At 39.2% G+C, this 16,783-nt stretch overlaps 1 protein-coding gene across 2 annotated transcripts in view; it reads left to right on the top strand.

Moving 5' to 3' along the window:
- Positions 1-16,783, top strand: part of TLN2 (talin 2) — a 157,200-nt gene that overhangs the window by 48,105 nt on the left and 92,312 nt on the right. The gene's annotated exons all lie outside the window — the stretch shown is intronic.

Raw genomic sequence — 16,783 nt, forward strand, 5'->3', positions numbered from 1 at the left:
CATTTCATAATAGGTGCAAATCTTAAGAGAAGGTTTGATGATTAGCAACACTGTTTTGTTCTTGTTGGTATACAGTTAGAGCTGAATATTTATAGAGCATTCTTATAATCAAGCCTCTCAGGAAGAACCTTTTAACTATTGTGTTTTTAAGACTTGACACTGCATTAAGTCCTCTTTTGCAGTGTCTGTGTTTTCGTCATTTCACTGATGCTGCTTTCAGGTCATGGTTATCAATTGTGGTATCAAATAACATGGTTAAAGATCTTCATTAGCTTTTAATTTTAGAGATTTTAAAAAAAGTATTATCCCTTTGTGTAGTTAGACTGATTCAGTAGTATGGCTGTTCAACTGGTTGAACTGGATTGGTAACTACTACTGATCAATGAAAACAGGTGCTTCTGGGAATATTCCTGGTTTCTTAACTGTGAAAGGATAATTTCCCCAGGAAATGTTTTCAATTCATTCCTGCTGGCCTGTTTCAGGCATGAATCACAAAGTCCACAATGATTTCCCTCCTTTCTGTCAGCAGTATGTCAGTGCTGCTGGCTGTTGTATAGGTAAGCGGATGGTTGGAGAATTAAACTTGTACTCAGGAAGAGGACCAGTGACTTCTTCATGTGGCATCTTGTTAACTGATGGAACAATAGCCCAGTAGTAGCAGAAAGTAACCATAGTCACTAGTGGAATCACTGCCACTGAAGAATATGAGTAGTAAGCAATGCTTCAAGCCCTTTTCATGCATACACTGGAAGGAAAACAAAAGCTAGAATTTATTGAAATTCTTTTAGTTGGTTTTAAAAGTTATGCAATTGTCTTTGCAGAAGTCCCACTCATTAGAAGACTTTTTGAGAGTTAATGGCATGTGTTTACTTGGAATTTACTAACACAGACTGGCCAAGGAAGCTGGCTTTCACCTGGCTGTCATGGTTTGGTGTTTTTTCTGCATCAAATAGTTCAGATATTAAGACATGAGAAACTTCATGTTAAAGAAAACTTGCCCTTATACAGCTTTGATAAGGTGTGTATCACTTGTCAATGTAGAATGAATCTGAAAAGCTACCTGGATTGTTATTCTGGAGTACCTTGGTTAGCACTTCTCTGAGAATGCTGGTCCCGACAAAGAATAGGTAGGGAAGCAGAGTCTCTTAGTGGGAAGATGGTCTAGGCAAATCCAGCGGCAGCATCCAAGTCTCCTTCCCTGCACAGTGTCCTAAACCCTAAACAGGAGTTACTTTTGGGTTTTGTTAATAGTGTTACTTAAACTTTGAAGTTGCACTTAAAGCAAATGTTTTAGCATCCTTTGCACAAGAAGCAGCACTGCAGTGAATGGTTGTGACACAGCACATGGTAAGCAAGTAGGAAACTGCAGTAAGGCTGAGATTCCTGCCAAAGCTGGATAGATTCCTGGTTTTAATAGCTGTCTGCTCGGTGATTTCCCATATTTAATTTCAGTACTTTGGTTCTTTCTTCACCCTCATTTTGAATAAAGTGTATGTTTTATACCAGGAGAAGAGGACGGAAATAGAACTTGGAACTGTGAAGAAATCTATTTGATGTTTTAATACAAAATGTGGAGTGGATTGGGAAATAGGGGTGTGGGGTCGGGTTGTAGTAGGCAAGAGAAGTGTTACACAAGCAAATATTTCACTCCTGTTTTGCCTAATTGTACGCCTTGGAGGGAAAAGGTTTGAGTTGCACAACCAAATAAAATATAACAGAATAACAGGACTCTTCCCTATAAGGGAGCATTTTTGTAAGAGTGATGTGGAAGGTTGAAAAAGGAGGTCAATTAAACTCATGTTTATGGATAAGAAGTCTAGTGTAGGTTTAAATTGTGTAATGCTGGGTGAATGCTGTATATCATTCAGGTACATAATAAAAGATTTAGCACATTGCTTAATTCTAAATATGTTTAGATAAATAACTTGTAAAAAGCAGTGATTCATGGCGTTTCTTCTGTTAACTGTGTTAAAGTCCCCCCCCCGCCCCTCCAAAATAAAGCAGTGGAGTAATGCCAATATTACCAGTAATTACACTGAAGTTCTAGTTCAGATTTTTCCGTTGACTATTTTCTCTGTACCCTTCTGCTGCTAGTCCATGGATAGGATTACTTCAGATTTTTTGATATATTGCATTATTAATCAGACTGTAAATATATAATTCAATATGAGCAACCGAATGAGCATTCTGTGGTAACTGGAGTTGATAAACGATGCTGAGGCTGCAGGAACTATGAGGAGGTTATATTTTAAATGCTCAGTGCGTGTTGTTGAGGTCTTAAATTTACAGCTAAAGCAGTCAGCCATTAAATCAGGGATAATAGCAGAGGGAGGAAGAGAAGGAGGAGGTCTTTGACCTTGAGTGTGCTCATTGCACTGGACAACGTATTAGGGAATTGTGTATTCTCTTCAGCCCCTCTTCAAATTTCTCAATGGTATGCAGTGCTGAAAGCCATGATGATTATTAGGGATATTTGTGTGCACATGCTTGTGTCATACATGCACACACAAATATGCTATATTTATGTAACATTAGTGTGTTTGTATGCACAAACCTAAAAATATAAATAGTATATCAAAGCCAAGTAGTACTTCTAAAATGGAGACTTGGTGTATTATTAAACATGTTATTTACAGTGTCAGTCACTTTGGTACCTTTCTGCTAATATGTATGTTTTTAAAAATAAAGCTGAGTTCTTTGATAGTTTGATTGTGACTATGCTATGTGTTTCTACAGTTGTGCTTTATTTGTTCCCTTTCAGGTGGTAACAGGTACCAAAATAGTTAAAAGATCTGTATTAAGTATTGGTATAACATCTTGCTCGTGTATATTGTCCTTTGTTGTTGCTACAGAAATAGCACGCTGTGCACTGTGTGCTGAAGAGGATAACCTTAATGAGATCAGATAAAGATGGATATGGATTTCTATTTAGAAATACACCTCTCCTTGTGTTTTTACAGTATGAAGTTAGGGGGATGATGTTATAACATATTCTAGTTCTAAATAAAGTTTATAACTGTGTTGAATTTTCACAATGTTAATAGCAGCTTAGGTTTAGGGATTCTGTTGAGCTTATTGTTTCTTTGTGCCAGGAATTGTTTTCAAAACTCATGTAAACAAACAGAAAATTTAATGTATGACATCAGGACCTTTGTGAACAGTCTTCTGTTTCTCAGAACACAAGTGCTGGTTCTAGACAGGGCCTCTTTGCTGGGGGGCAAGTTGAGCCTACATCTCATGACAAACAATTCCATGATTCTGTAGCTACTTAGAGTTCGAGAGAATTTTCCCAGTGATGGAAAGAATGAATCTTCCTGCACAGCTGTCCCCTATGTTGATATTTATCCAAGTCTTGTCTGATTTTCTGTCTTATCTTTCTTGGATTTGATTTCGGAAGTGCCTGAAACTTGGTATGGAAGTCAGCAGTAAAAATGGAAGTTTTGGCACAAGTGAGAGCTGGGAACACCCTAGAAAATATATGAAGATAAATCAATTTGGCTGTGTGATGTTGTCTGCAGGAATTAACACTGAACTCTCCTCTGAAGCTGGGAAATGAGAAACATGAGTTCTAATATATTGGAGTGAAAAAGAGACATTGAGCAGTTGGGTTTAGGTCTTTTCAGTAAGTTACCATTTTGATGTGATTTTTTTTCTCTTTAAGGATGTGGTCTGGGGAGGAAGTGTTTTCAGACTGTATGTTTAGAGTCATTGGTGAATCTGTGAAATTTCCAATTGGGAAATCTTGTTGCCCTACTTATTCTAGCCTGCCTTACCTTTTTTTTAATGGAAAATCTGTTTGCAGGTAGAAACCCTACAGGGAGAATAAGGCAGTGTCTGTTCCCGATTTGCAGTCAGTTGCTTGTATTCAAGAACCACTTCAAACACTTTTGACTGTGTTTTAAGATATTCCTCTGATTCCCACCTGAAGAGCCATTAAGTAAAAAAGTCTTTAGTCTTGGAGAGGGCTACTTGGTGAGTATCTCCTAAGTAGCCAAAATGATAACTGTGAAAGGTTGATCCCAAAGGAACCCCTAGCTGGAACCTACCTCATGTCTTCAGGTAGGCATAGTACCTGTAATTGTAAACTGCACCTCAGGTTGATTTCCCTTTTGCTGCTTGCTGTCATGATGAGTACTTACAATGACAGGTTATTTTTTTCCTATCTGCACTTGGAAAATAAGCTCCTCTGCTTTTTTTATTGCCCTCTTGTCTTTTCTTATACATGGCAAAGGATGGTAGCTTTAATCTCTTAGGAGGTCATATGTAGTGCAGAATATGGGAATGAAATAGGAGTCATGTGTACTGGTCCAACATGGTTGATTCTTTTATGGTCCTGTTTGATCTATGAATTTTCCCCACTAAACTGCAATCTCCATTGATGCTGTTGACTATCAGCTGAGGTGGAGGAGGTCCTGGTAGGTAATTTTATTCCAGTTTAAGAAACTTGAGTTTTCTGGAGGGTGGTTTCTGTGGAGAATGGATGAGGTAATCATCTCCTGGATAGTGCAATGACAGTGGTAGCTGGAGTTCAATGTGTCATGTAGTTATAAATTTATACTTAGGTCACGAATACCTCCCTGTCTAATATCCTATCTTTTCAGTTGGATGTGTGCAATGTGAGTGTTCATATACATCCATTTGTATATATGTCTCTGTAGGTGCAGAATGAGCATGTTCTTCCATATCTAGCACATATCTAGTATATTCCTGCTCTGTGCATGTAACGCATTTTAGGACGCTTACAAGAGCTAATAGCTACAAGATGCAAGAATCATCCAATCTTTTAGGTACAGCTTGAAGTAGGCTTTGCTAAGAAAAATAATGAAATATCTGAATTCAGGCTCAACCAGTTGAAGTCTATCAAGCTGAGTTGAGCTTTTCAGTAAGACACTGCCAGGGTGTCTTTCTGAGCACATCTGATGTAGGAGAAGGTTTGACCTTAGATTAGCACACAGTTGGCAGTGTGCTAGGCTAAGTGTAATCTAATTGACATGTGATGTTTGCGCACACTGTTACACTCTGATAAAAGTTCACTGTTTATGAGCTCTTTCTTTGTTGTAGGAGTAACAGCTGCTTTGGAGTTCAGTCCTGGTCTTTTCATAGATACAGGTTTTTCTCAAGCTTAAACTTGTTCAGAAATTTTCATAAGGATTACACCAACTTGTAATTTCCTTCCTTATCCACTAGTTGTGAGATTTTTACCTTGGGGCTATGGAGTGCTCTTAAAGCTGGAGTGAGATGAATGCTGTGGTGCTTGCTTGAAGCATTCACTGTAGGGTATCGTGTGTCTCAGGCTCTGTATTCTCCTGGTTTGTGGCTGTGACAGAGACATTGATTTGGCAGGTGCAAGCGCATTGTCCTTGCTCAGCTTTTCTGTTCTCATTAGTGTCAGTGATCCTGGTAGTACCTGAGCCCTCTGCAGTCTATTGGTGTAGGGCTTGTTCCTCTGCTCAGCCACTCTTTTTTCCCTCTCTACTCCTCCAAGTGTTTTACTTAGAGTTCTTTCAACAAGCTGTTCCCTGTTTCTTCTGCTGTGTTTAGATTTGAAATATTTATAAATATATCATTTTGAGTTGTAGACTTTGTGTAAATTGTTGCATATATTCCCCCAGCATTTGCCAGGATCTGATGAAATTATCACAGTTCTATGTGATCACCTATCTAGTGAGGGATGTATATGGAATTAGTATTGCTGTCTTTGCTGACATGCAAATATTTTGTTGATTTTTACTGTAAACCTTATCTCCATGACATGAAAATTGATGAAGAATGATGATTTATACAGCAGTTGTGTTAATCACATCTTGATTCCAGATTGTGATTACTTGTGAGCAAAAACTGTCTGGATGTTACTATGGTAAACGGGATTGAGATCAGAGTATTTACATACAGGTAGAAACATAACTGAATTAATTATAATTTAGATTATCTAATCACTTTAGAGAAGGGATTAGCTTTGTTTGGAGTTTTCAGTAAGTATTGCTAGGCAAAAAGAAAAGTGTGCCAAAGTATCCACTGTAGTGAACAACGTGATGCTGATAAAGAGAAAAAAGCTGTTTGTCTTGATATGGGTTGCTTTATTTCCTCTTCTTTCTTTTTTGTTCTTATTTTCTTGAAAGCTGATTTAGACTGATTGCTGTGGGGGAATGAGCATCATAGCTCAACTTTTGAAAAACACTTGACATACCACAGGTACTCTCTTTGACCTTAAGCAAAGTGCGCGGTGACATGGCTTCTGGCATCCTGCGCTTTGTGTCAAGAATCAGGTCAGCAACCTGAGGGCAGGTTCCAGTGGACACAGCCATGTAAAGCAAATGTTGGAGAAATGCCGTTAGTGAATCGTTCTGGTGGACTTGCTTGACCCTTTGATCCTGTACAACCTGCCTTTCATTGAACTTCCAACAAGCAATATTGAAAGGTGCAGAGAGGAATCTCATATAGTAGTTTATGTTGTTCACTTGGTCTGAAGACTGTCTGAAGACTGTTTTTTGCAAGTGTCTCTTTGGCCAGTCCTTTCCAGTGAATTGTCATGTACCTTTTTTACCAAAGACTCCATGCTATCACTTCTGTCTGAGGCCTCTTCAGTAACACCTTGTGCAGGAAAAAGTTGCATTGGGTTGAGTCGGGGATCACCATTCTTGTCCAATTGTTTTTGCAGGTGGAAATTCATGTTAAATTTTAGCACTGGTAACGCTCTGTAAGTGACACCAAAAGCGTGTCTCTGAGTCTGAGAAGTATCTGTGGGAAGCACTTAGTGGCTCTTTTCCGTTTTGACTCCAGGCCCACAACCATATGTTCTGTGGTTCACATTAGGAATCCAACAGGGAATTATTTTGCTTGCAACAAATTCTGTTAAAAGTACTACTGCCAGCTTGGGTTTTAGGTTGGTGTTGACTCTCCTGCAGCTTTTACCTTTGGGCTTTTTTTTGTCTTACCCTAATTAGGGCTTAGTGTCACCTGGGTAATTTTACTTATGTTTCCCTTTGTTCTGTGCTTCATTTTGTTTGAAGGAGAGATGTCCATGATGGCAGCAGAGTTCTGTTTATGCAAGAAGTTTAGATCTAAAATGTCTGATACTTGTTGGAAAAATGGCAGTAATACTTGATGTTAGTCACAATAAGAGGTGCCTAAATAATAAAGCAAAAAATAACTCCATAAGATGTTACATGTACAGGTCAGAGAATCAAATACCTAAAGCATTAGAAACATTAGTAATTTAATCCTTTTATAGTTGAGTGTACCGTATGGCTTCTTACATGATTTCTAATACTGTTTGATTCTTCATTATAATTTTATTTAATCTTGTATTAGCGTGTAGTAGCTTCTTGAATGGCTATATCATATTTCCTTTTGAGATTTTGTCTTTATCGCACATAGTTACCTATTTTTTAGTTTCTCTTTATTGGCTTTTCACAGTGGGCTATCAGCAGAATATGCTTTGCTTTACTTTTCAACCAATGTTTTATTGTTGTAACTGTAATAATAATGTTGTAATGTTTTAATTGATGTAATGTTTTAATATTGTAAATACTGTATCTGACCTGTGCAAAAGGCACGTACTGACAGGAGTTAACAAGAACACAGGAAGCATTAGTACCTGGTATTTATACAGACACAGTATGATATGGAAGTCCGTGTAAGGTTGCATGCTGAGCATTTGGGATGGGCAGAGTTTGTACTGATAGGACAAGTTCTGAACTTGTCCTAGTGGGATGGACAGACAGAGAACTTTCAGTATCCCCTTAGCTGCCTTTTGATTTGATTTAGAAAAAAAAAATTAAAAAATCACAGTTTCAGGACAAAAGACACTATGGAAATTAATATTTTCCATGGCAGTGATTTTTGTATTCCTGACAAGCTCCATAGATACTGAAGGTTTAAATGAAAATGGTAGCTCAAGCACTTGGATTTATATTGAACGATACAGCTCTGAAGTGCACTTCATCTTTCTGTATATGGCTGTTTTAAAATAGAATGAATTTTAGTGCATTCTATGTACTTGAACAGAGAAAGTCTGAGTTAGCTTGCCTGAAGAGTAGCTATAATTTTCTGCCTGAGACCTGCTTTGTCATGCTTTGCTTAGTATAAATGACAATCGGTCTCTAAGCTGTCAACCTAAATTTTTGCTAAATGACCGAGCACTTTACTAAGTATGTAGTTTCTGAATGGGCCTGCAAGAAATAATGGTTTTCCAAGTCAGGAAAACCTCAGTTTGTGAAGATTCTGGATGAGGAGATGAGGTTCGTTGGGCAGGTGATGGTTTGGTGATCATCATGACTACCACCAGTTCTGTGTAGTACTCCCACAGGTTCTTCAGGGCTTACTTAAATAGTGGAGTGCTAACTTGCTAGACTACAGTTATATTCATTCAAATAACATTTTATAAAGGCTTACTTTTTTTTTCTGCATCACTTTCTAATTTAGTAAACTGTTTTAAATTATTGGATTAACTGATTATTGAGATAAATAGATCAAAACCAATTTCAGAGCCTGCTAAGTCTACCATTTCACATCAGATCATTGAGAGCTGAGAGCTATTTTATATAAACCCTACCTTAGGACTGGCAAAAAGTAATTTTACTCAAGCCTTACTGATTTTCTTGTTCTGTGTAGCTAAGTTGTTTCTGAAGATTTGTCTGCCCCATCTAATTCTGGACGATGATACTGATCAAAATTACCAATATGGATTTTTTTCAGTGGCTCCAGTAGGTTAGTGGATGCTATTTTATTCAGCAGTTGAGCTTCGAATAGCAGTTCAGCTAACAAATAAAGGAGGTTGTTTATAAAACTGGTAAGAAACTAGAGCAAACCATGAATTGCCTTTATGTTCCCTAAGGCAGGTAATCGAGTGGAGTATGTATGAAGTAACTGTTGACTGCCGTTCTCCTTAAAGAAAAGGATCAGAAAGTGCCAGGGCAGAGTGAGGTGATGTTCAGAAGAGTGGGAGGAAAGCAAAAGAATTCTTATATGATTTACTATGACATATTATCTAGAACTTAGCAGTACTGTTTCTGTACCTGAAGAAAAAGATTCCTTGATTTTCTTTTTAATAGGCAGATTATATTACGGTGCAAACCTCATAACGCATTCTAAACTCTGCCTATGCATGTTACTTTAAAAACCAAAAAAGGAAATGCAGAGTAATCTTTAGAGCATAGCAGGTGAACGCAGGAGGGCATATCCTAGTGTGTCCTTTAATGACTAAATTAACAACTCCGAGTGGTTTCTTATGTCCTGCTTTGGGGCGGTTGCCAGGAATGGCAGGCAGAGTTCAGAACTTTGAGCAGTGGCTTTGAATTAATTCCATCAAAAAAAGCATTGAAGTTCTTGTGCTCCAAGGTTGAAAACCTAGACATAAAAGCTTAAAAATTGTCTTTCAAAATGTTATAGCATTTCAGCAGTTGAAAATAGTGTGAATATGCAGAACTGTGCAAGCCTGCATTTAACAGCCCACTTGATAGTTCATCCTATTACTGCTGTGTGATTTAGAATCTGTGGGTGAAATGCTTTAAATACTCAAATCTGCTGCTTTGGAAAACCAGCTTTGTATCAGCTTAACTCTTCCAGAAAAGAAAAGAAAGAATTTTGAGTCTTTGTATGTTCTTCTTATCCTATAATTAATTGATGTGTTCTTAAATTACTGGAAATCAGCAAATATATGTGAAGCTGTGTAAGTATATATCCCACTGTAACCAACTTGCAGCTCTTGTGATGGATCTAGATTAACCTTGCAAGCAGTTTTCTTCGGTTTAAAAAGGTGAAGCAGGCCCCTCAAAAAAAAAAACCTCAAAACACCACCACCACCAAACAACCCCCTCAAAACAAAACAGGCAACTGATCCCCCAACCAATCAACCAACGCCCCCCCAACAACAAAAACCCCAAACCCCACCAAAGATGAAGGATTCTGTATCTCAGATACTGTTTTAATTATACTCCTAGAATCTGTGAACATCTTTATTACCATGCTCCCAAGCACTCTCTTAAAAGGGCTCCCCTCTGCAATGGAAATGCTTCATTTGGAGAGGAACCTAGCAGAAGGATGTAGATTCACTTCTGATTTCTACAGAAACTCATGTTTCGCATTTCCAGCTTTCTCCTGCAGTGTTCTTGCGAAATAAGAACAAAAGCCTGGAAGGCCTCTTCACAGTTGTGACATTGACTGCAATATTGGAGACTCCTGCTCCTGAGGCTAATGACTTCTATGTTACAAGTAGTTCCAGTCAAGCTCTTTGCTTCTGTTATCTAAAAGCTGTTCCAGCTCTGTTTGGAACAATGACATTCCTCTTTTAGTCCCTTGTAATTAATACTTCCTTCTGAAGATATATTCAAGCAAGTTAGTTTGCAAATACGCCTTTTGGCTTAAAAAGCAAGCTGTAGTTGAATTGCTAATAAGCTGACTGTCCTATAAACCACTCCTAATTACACTCAAATATTTTGGTCTCTTGCATAACTGTGCTTGAAGGTACTTCCTTGCTGGGTTCTTCACAAAATAGCTGCTGTTCCTGTACAACTATAATGTGTGAACTGAGAATGGCAAGATTAATGCTTACTAATGATTAAAGCCTGCTTTCACAGTAGTCTTTGAAAGCTTGCCCTAGTTTACCTTCATTTAACTGTTTTTTTGCAAGTGGTTTGTTTTTAAGATTCAGTATTGCATGCTACAGATAAATGTATGTTGCTTCTAAAAGGTTTTAACTGTAAACTTGCTGATGAGACGTGTGGTGTGCGTATAGCGGCATTGAGGTGGGGTAGGGCTTTTCCTGGGGCAGAGGTCTTGCATTTTAATTGTCCGTGCACATTTACAAACAGAGAATAAACAATGGTTTGTGCTGTACAGTGTGAGTTCCTTGTATTAAAACTGTTGGAAGGATTATACTTTTTTTTGCTTGCTTGTTCAAGCTTCAAGAGTTCTAACTAGCCACCTCAGACAGCACGTGGTGCCTCAGGTTGTCTTTTGGACTCCCCTAAGCTGATATCTTTGTACTCATTGCCCATTTAGAACATCGGCTTGTGATCTATTTGGTTTACTGCTCTTGCCTTTCTCTTTGCGCTAATTAGGTAGAACTGGGGGGTGCCTTTCCATTCTGACCACCATAGGAGTACATACTGCTTCCTTCTAAACATACTGACAAGACACAACTTCCAGCCCAGTGTTTACAAATGTGATATTTGCACATGAGTGATAGTGATCCCTGAAGCACCTCTCTACACTGTTCAGTAGAATGGCAAAGTAGCTGACCAGTGATGACATCTTCACTGTGTTGTCCATCAAGAAGTTGGCGATAAGGCCTTGCAATGACATATGGACATGTGTTTCAGGCATACAACCCACAGATGAACATTCAGCTCCTATGCAATGTTCTGGTCTAGAATCAGCCTTGCGTTCTAAGAAAGCCTTATTAATAGCACCCCTTAAAAACCTTTGAGAGCATTGTGGTTTAAATGACCTACAAATTGACAGCACTGGAGTACTAAAGAGAGGGCTATGTTCCTTGGAAAGGAGCAGTGTGACCTTTTATATAAGCACATAAGATGCCAACAGCAGCAAAGACCAACTGGTTCAAGTGCCGTTATGAGTTTGTAGTAAAATATGTGTTGTTACCATCCATGCCTGTGCAACCACCTGACCACTTACTTGCTTTTGAAGAATGACACTTTTATTTGCATTGATGATTTTGGAAATACATGTACCTATCAGTAAAACTTGGTTCGTGGTTTTGAGTGTCCTTTGCTTAAGGAGTTTTTCCCAGGCACCAATCCGCTAAACAAGTATTTGGTATGTTGCAGTAGAATTAGACATTCAAACATTGTGAACAACAGAAAATGTAATGTGTCCTGTTTTGCTGGTGCCCTGTGCCAGTAGGGTAGGTGGTGGGAGGACTGAAGACAATAGAGAACTTTTGTCCCATTGGATTTTCTTACAAGGTTAATGGAGTATTAAAAATCTGTAGGCTTGCCTATACTAGCATGTGCACATGCAGGCTTTTAGACTGTGACAGTCTCATGACCTAGATTTGTGTTTGCTCAAGCAAACTGCTCAAGCCTGAATGAACCAGTTAAGAAATATCTCCAGGGAGACAGACCTCTACTAAATCATGGCAGAGCTTTGCTTTTAACTATAGCACTGGCAACTCTCATTTAGCTGGGTGGGTGTAGTCCAGATTTGACAGTGCCAGTGTTAGCTGTTCTACATTTGCCTAGTTTAGAAATGCAGATATTTTTGCTTTGTGTTTTACTTAGCACACTCCATTTGCAACAGTGTGAAATGGAAGACAAAGAAGTGTTCATATCCTCATAGCATTTAGCAGTGATAATATGAAGCTGAGATCTTGCAATTTCTGTTTGCTTAGCAGTGTAATTCAAAATATGCAGATAATGTCAAGGTCCCATCAGCTGTCAGACACCACAGACATTAGGATAGGAATGGTACAAATTAAGCCAATATAAATTAAGGATATGTGAATGATCAGGGAGGTCAGTGTGCCCTAACTGGTCTCCCCTCTGAAACTCATTTTCCCCATGCATCTGGTTAAGCCATTCTTACGCGGGTGTGTTGTATGCTTTTAGCCTGACGATAGTTGTTTGCTGTTAGAATTATGTGATGCGAACTTCTGTCCGTGTCAGTATTTGGGGACACAGCATTTTACCCTGGGTTGTGTCTCTTGAGAGTCCTTGTAAAATGCTTGTCAAGATAACTCTGCTCCCCCTTGCCTTAGTCTGTCTCTTTTTTCAGCAGCTGATGAGGTATTGTAACAGTGCCACCTTCCTAGTCTATCCGAGTTGGGCTGTCAGGTACAATTTAGTTTCTTGGGGAATCTTTTGTGGAATTTCTGTAATTGCCATTTTATTATGCTAGCTAATCTGAGCAAGATAGTGAGGGACAGAGACATGATCTGTATGTTACCTGAGACTCACATCCATAGTACTGATTTGACCTGTAAACTTTTAAAGTAGTGCAGAATTGGATCCCTCTCTGATTCAGCACTCACTTAATGAGCCTGACAAAAATCATACAAACTTTCTAACTAGGGCAAGTCTGAACTTGATCTTGTATGACCAGTATGGGTCATTTCTTGTACCACTGGTTTGGTTCCCTGTAGTTTATAGTTGCAGTAGGTGGTTTGCGCTAGGAGCCTGAGTAAAGAGCACTTGTAACTATGCAGCATTTATGCATGCTTACAACTGGTTTTCCCTTAACCTTGCTACACCACTAGTTTGGCTTTACTGAACTGTGGGGTTAATTTCCATCACTTTAAGTGAAGTTCCAGATGTTGTTTTCCGGTTTGGTTACTTACTGACTTTACACTACAGTATAGTTACTCCACAGCTTTAGCATACTGGTATTGCCTCAATTCAGATGCTAGCTAGGTTGGCTGTGCCATGTGGTACAGAATGCCGTGCTTCTGCTGACTAGAGCATGGGGTCATGAATCACTCTTGAATGTTTATCTGGAAAGATTTGCTGCTGACTGTGCAGTCTCTCAACAGGAGGCAGCCAGGCTATATGGAGGAAGGAAGTTGGAGATTAAATCCATGCAAAAGCTATTCATTTCTTACTGTGGTGGCACAGGGTATAGAAATTATTGTTAGGACTGGTGAAGGAAGAGGTGCAGTCAGATAGGAGGAAATCAGTATGTTACTCAGCTCTGGGAGTCCTGCTAGGTATTGGATAGTTCTGGTTTGCTCCTCGCAAATGACACCAAGAGGAAAAGAAGTTTTAAATGAATTGCCAGTGGAAATTAAGGGTGGGTATACTTTGACATTAGCTTTCTTCCTGCTATTTTGGGAACAGTTCTCAAACAAATACATTCAAGTTTTTGTTTGATTTATTAGTTTGTGACTTGCTGTCCATAGTTACCTTTGTTTTCTGGCTTATTTTGTATCAAACAAATTAATAGAAAGGCATTTTACAGCTTTATTTCATTTCAGGGAAAATAAAATGTTCAGAGCTATAAATATTTATAACTATTTCGTAGAATCATAGAAGAATTTCAGCAATGAGTGTTTTTTGTATTTAATGTTCAAACTGTTTCACTGAAAATACCTACTTTGCAAGGGATGGAGAGATGTTTTTAGTTTTGTAAATATTGTTCCCTAGGATTCCAGAAAATTTCTTTTAATGAAGAAAAATGGTTAAAGAAAAAATGTTTACCTGTTCATTGAGTATGTACCTGCTTCAAAGTCTACGCCTATTGTAATTTAACGCTAACAGCATCCTAACTCTAGTTGTTCTGAGGATGTGTCTATGCAGGGAACATTTGGGAAGGACACAGTAACTTCAGCTGAGAACTGTGTAAATGGAAGTGGAGGTGCCTGCTGCAAGCTTTATCCTCCCAGCATACAGTGACCAGAGGCTATGGCCACCCCGCTAGCCAGTGACCATTCTTTGCCACACGTTGCTCTTTCTCCTCTGCTGGAGAGTACTACTCCCTCAGATGTTCTGGCAAATCCTCTGTATAATCTCTCCATAACCCAGTTCTGTCAAGAAGTGAGGGAAAGATTCTTCAAAAATGCAATGGCAAACACACACAAAGTGTCAGAACTGGTTGAGAAAGTGATTATGTGAACAGAAACACTGGCAGCTGGGAGAGGGACTGTGAACTTCTGGAGCTGAAGGGGAGCTGGTTGCTGCCTGGTTATGCTGTTGCTGAACCGCAGGCAGAAAGGCATCCCTTCCTCCATCTTAAAGTTACTTCACTTTAAGGAACCTAAATATTGCCTGGTTCTTAGGTCTTTCTTTTCAGCACTTTATAATATCTTGGGGTTTATGCCTTTGTAATATTCTTGTTTGTTGCTTTGTTGGCAAGCTGTCTCCGTGGGCACACAGAGGCCTGCTCGTTTTGATTCAGGCACTGGTTATAATCTTGGTTTTTTTGGGATTTCCCAGAACCTGAGCACTGTGATGGTCATCTTGAGGCCTTGATGTACACACTCTGATACCTGCAGGCATTGGGTTCTCTCACTGATGATCTGTCACATTTTAAAAGCTCAGAGCAGTTGTTAAATCTCCCAAACCTGTCAGATCCATAATTTGTTACTTCAGTCTCCAGCCTTGCAAGCACAGATCAGTCACAGCCCGAGTTAGAAATTATCTGCTTCATTACTCACAGAGCATTAGACTTTGTACCAAGCAAACCATTCCTTCCAAAATACTCTTAATTTCCAGAAACCCTTTGGCTTTTGGCCAGCCATTCCAGAGACTGAGCGATTTTGGGGAGCAGAGTCTGTTACCTGCACAGAGAAATATTTAAATGTCATGTGAATCAATGTATAGAAGATAAAGGGAACATGGAAGATAATTTCCCCATGTTTTTCTCTGTGATTTCAGCCCTTTTTCTTGACCAAGCTCTTAGTCCTTTTGAGAAAACCCAGCTGTCCTATTTTTGGCTGTTACCCAGGAGATGGAAACTGCCTGTCCTGGTTATTACTGAAGGCCAAGTGGGGAGGTTTAGAGCCTGAGGGTAATCTGGAGGAGACAAATGAAAACCTTTTTCTGAAGTTTGATAATACAGTGTTGGGGGAAGCTGATAACTCATGGGCTCCTTTCATAAGCTTTTCTAATAAAGCATCCTTTGGTGTCTCTGAAACCAAGAGCACTGAGTTGAAGGAGATCAGATCACCAACATATTTAGGTCCTTCCTTCTTTAAGGAGTTGAATTTGACCCTGAAAAACAGGAGGGGCATTGTGGAGGTCACAGTGACAGGTCCCCAACTTTTAAGATTGTGTTAAATATGATAGGGATCAATTTGCTGTGTCTGTTTATGTCGGGCAGGGAAAAAAGGTTCTTTTGCAGAGTAGAAGGCCTAGGTTGAGAATTTGGGTGGGTAGATGGAACCACCCAATAAAAACTACAATAAAAATGGAGCAGCTTCCCTGTAGATGTTGTGGACTCCATTGAAATGGAGCTTTGCCAGAATGGATCAAATGAGCATCTGGCAAGGGCAGACACTGATTTCTCTTCTGAAGCGGAGTAGAAAATAGAGGAGAGAGGCAGTTTAGAGGGTTGCGTTGTAATGGCCCTGCTCTAACACACTGACCAGACAGAAGACTGAGCCCAAATTGTGGCTCACCTTACCACACTGGAAACTGAGAGCCAGGTTCCAGAGATCACCTCTGAGTTACAGGAGCCTACTGAGCAACTTGGTCAGACTGTTTTACAAGCTGGGCTGTCTCTTTTCCAGCTGTTAGTGTGCCACAGCATTTTTGTAACAGTGCACATGAACATAATTACTCTTCCTGGGACCATTCTGGATGGTGAAAAACTGTTCCAATCTGTGGTTTCTCAGGGTATTTCAGGTTTTGGAATGCTCCGAGGTTTGCTTATGTATAAGTAAGAAAGTGCTAAACTCAACCGAGTTATGGTGAATCTCTGTGGAAATACTGCAGAGATGTACTTTTTTGTCTTGTATTTACTTCGTGCTGCTGCTATACTGAACGATTGCTTCTGAAATGAAAAGATCTTTTGGATGGATTTTAGGAACTGGTTTTTGGTGGTAGGGAGAAATCTTCATTTACTCATCAGACCTCTGCCTAAAATGATTGGTGCAAAATACAGATTGTTTTGTTACCAGACGCTGATGGATAAGGAGAACACTGAGGTGTGTACATTAATGATTCTTGTATGTTTTTTAGGTTGTTCACACCTTTTCTTTTGTCAGATAGCATTTCATACTGGCAGTGAGTGGTTTTGGAAGTACTAAAAAATCCAAAGTAGGATGATATGCTTTTGAGAGGCAGATGGATGGGCTGCCCCAAAAACACGGAGGCAGGATGACACCTTA

Source organism: Strigops habroptila, chromosome 9, assembly GCF_004027225.2.
Source record: "Strigops habroptila isolate Jane chromosome 9, bStrHab1.2.pri, whole genome shotgun sequence".
Classification (NCBI taxonomy): Eukaryota; Metazoa; Chordata; class Aves; order Psittaciformes; family Psittacidae; genus Strigops; species Strigops habroptila.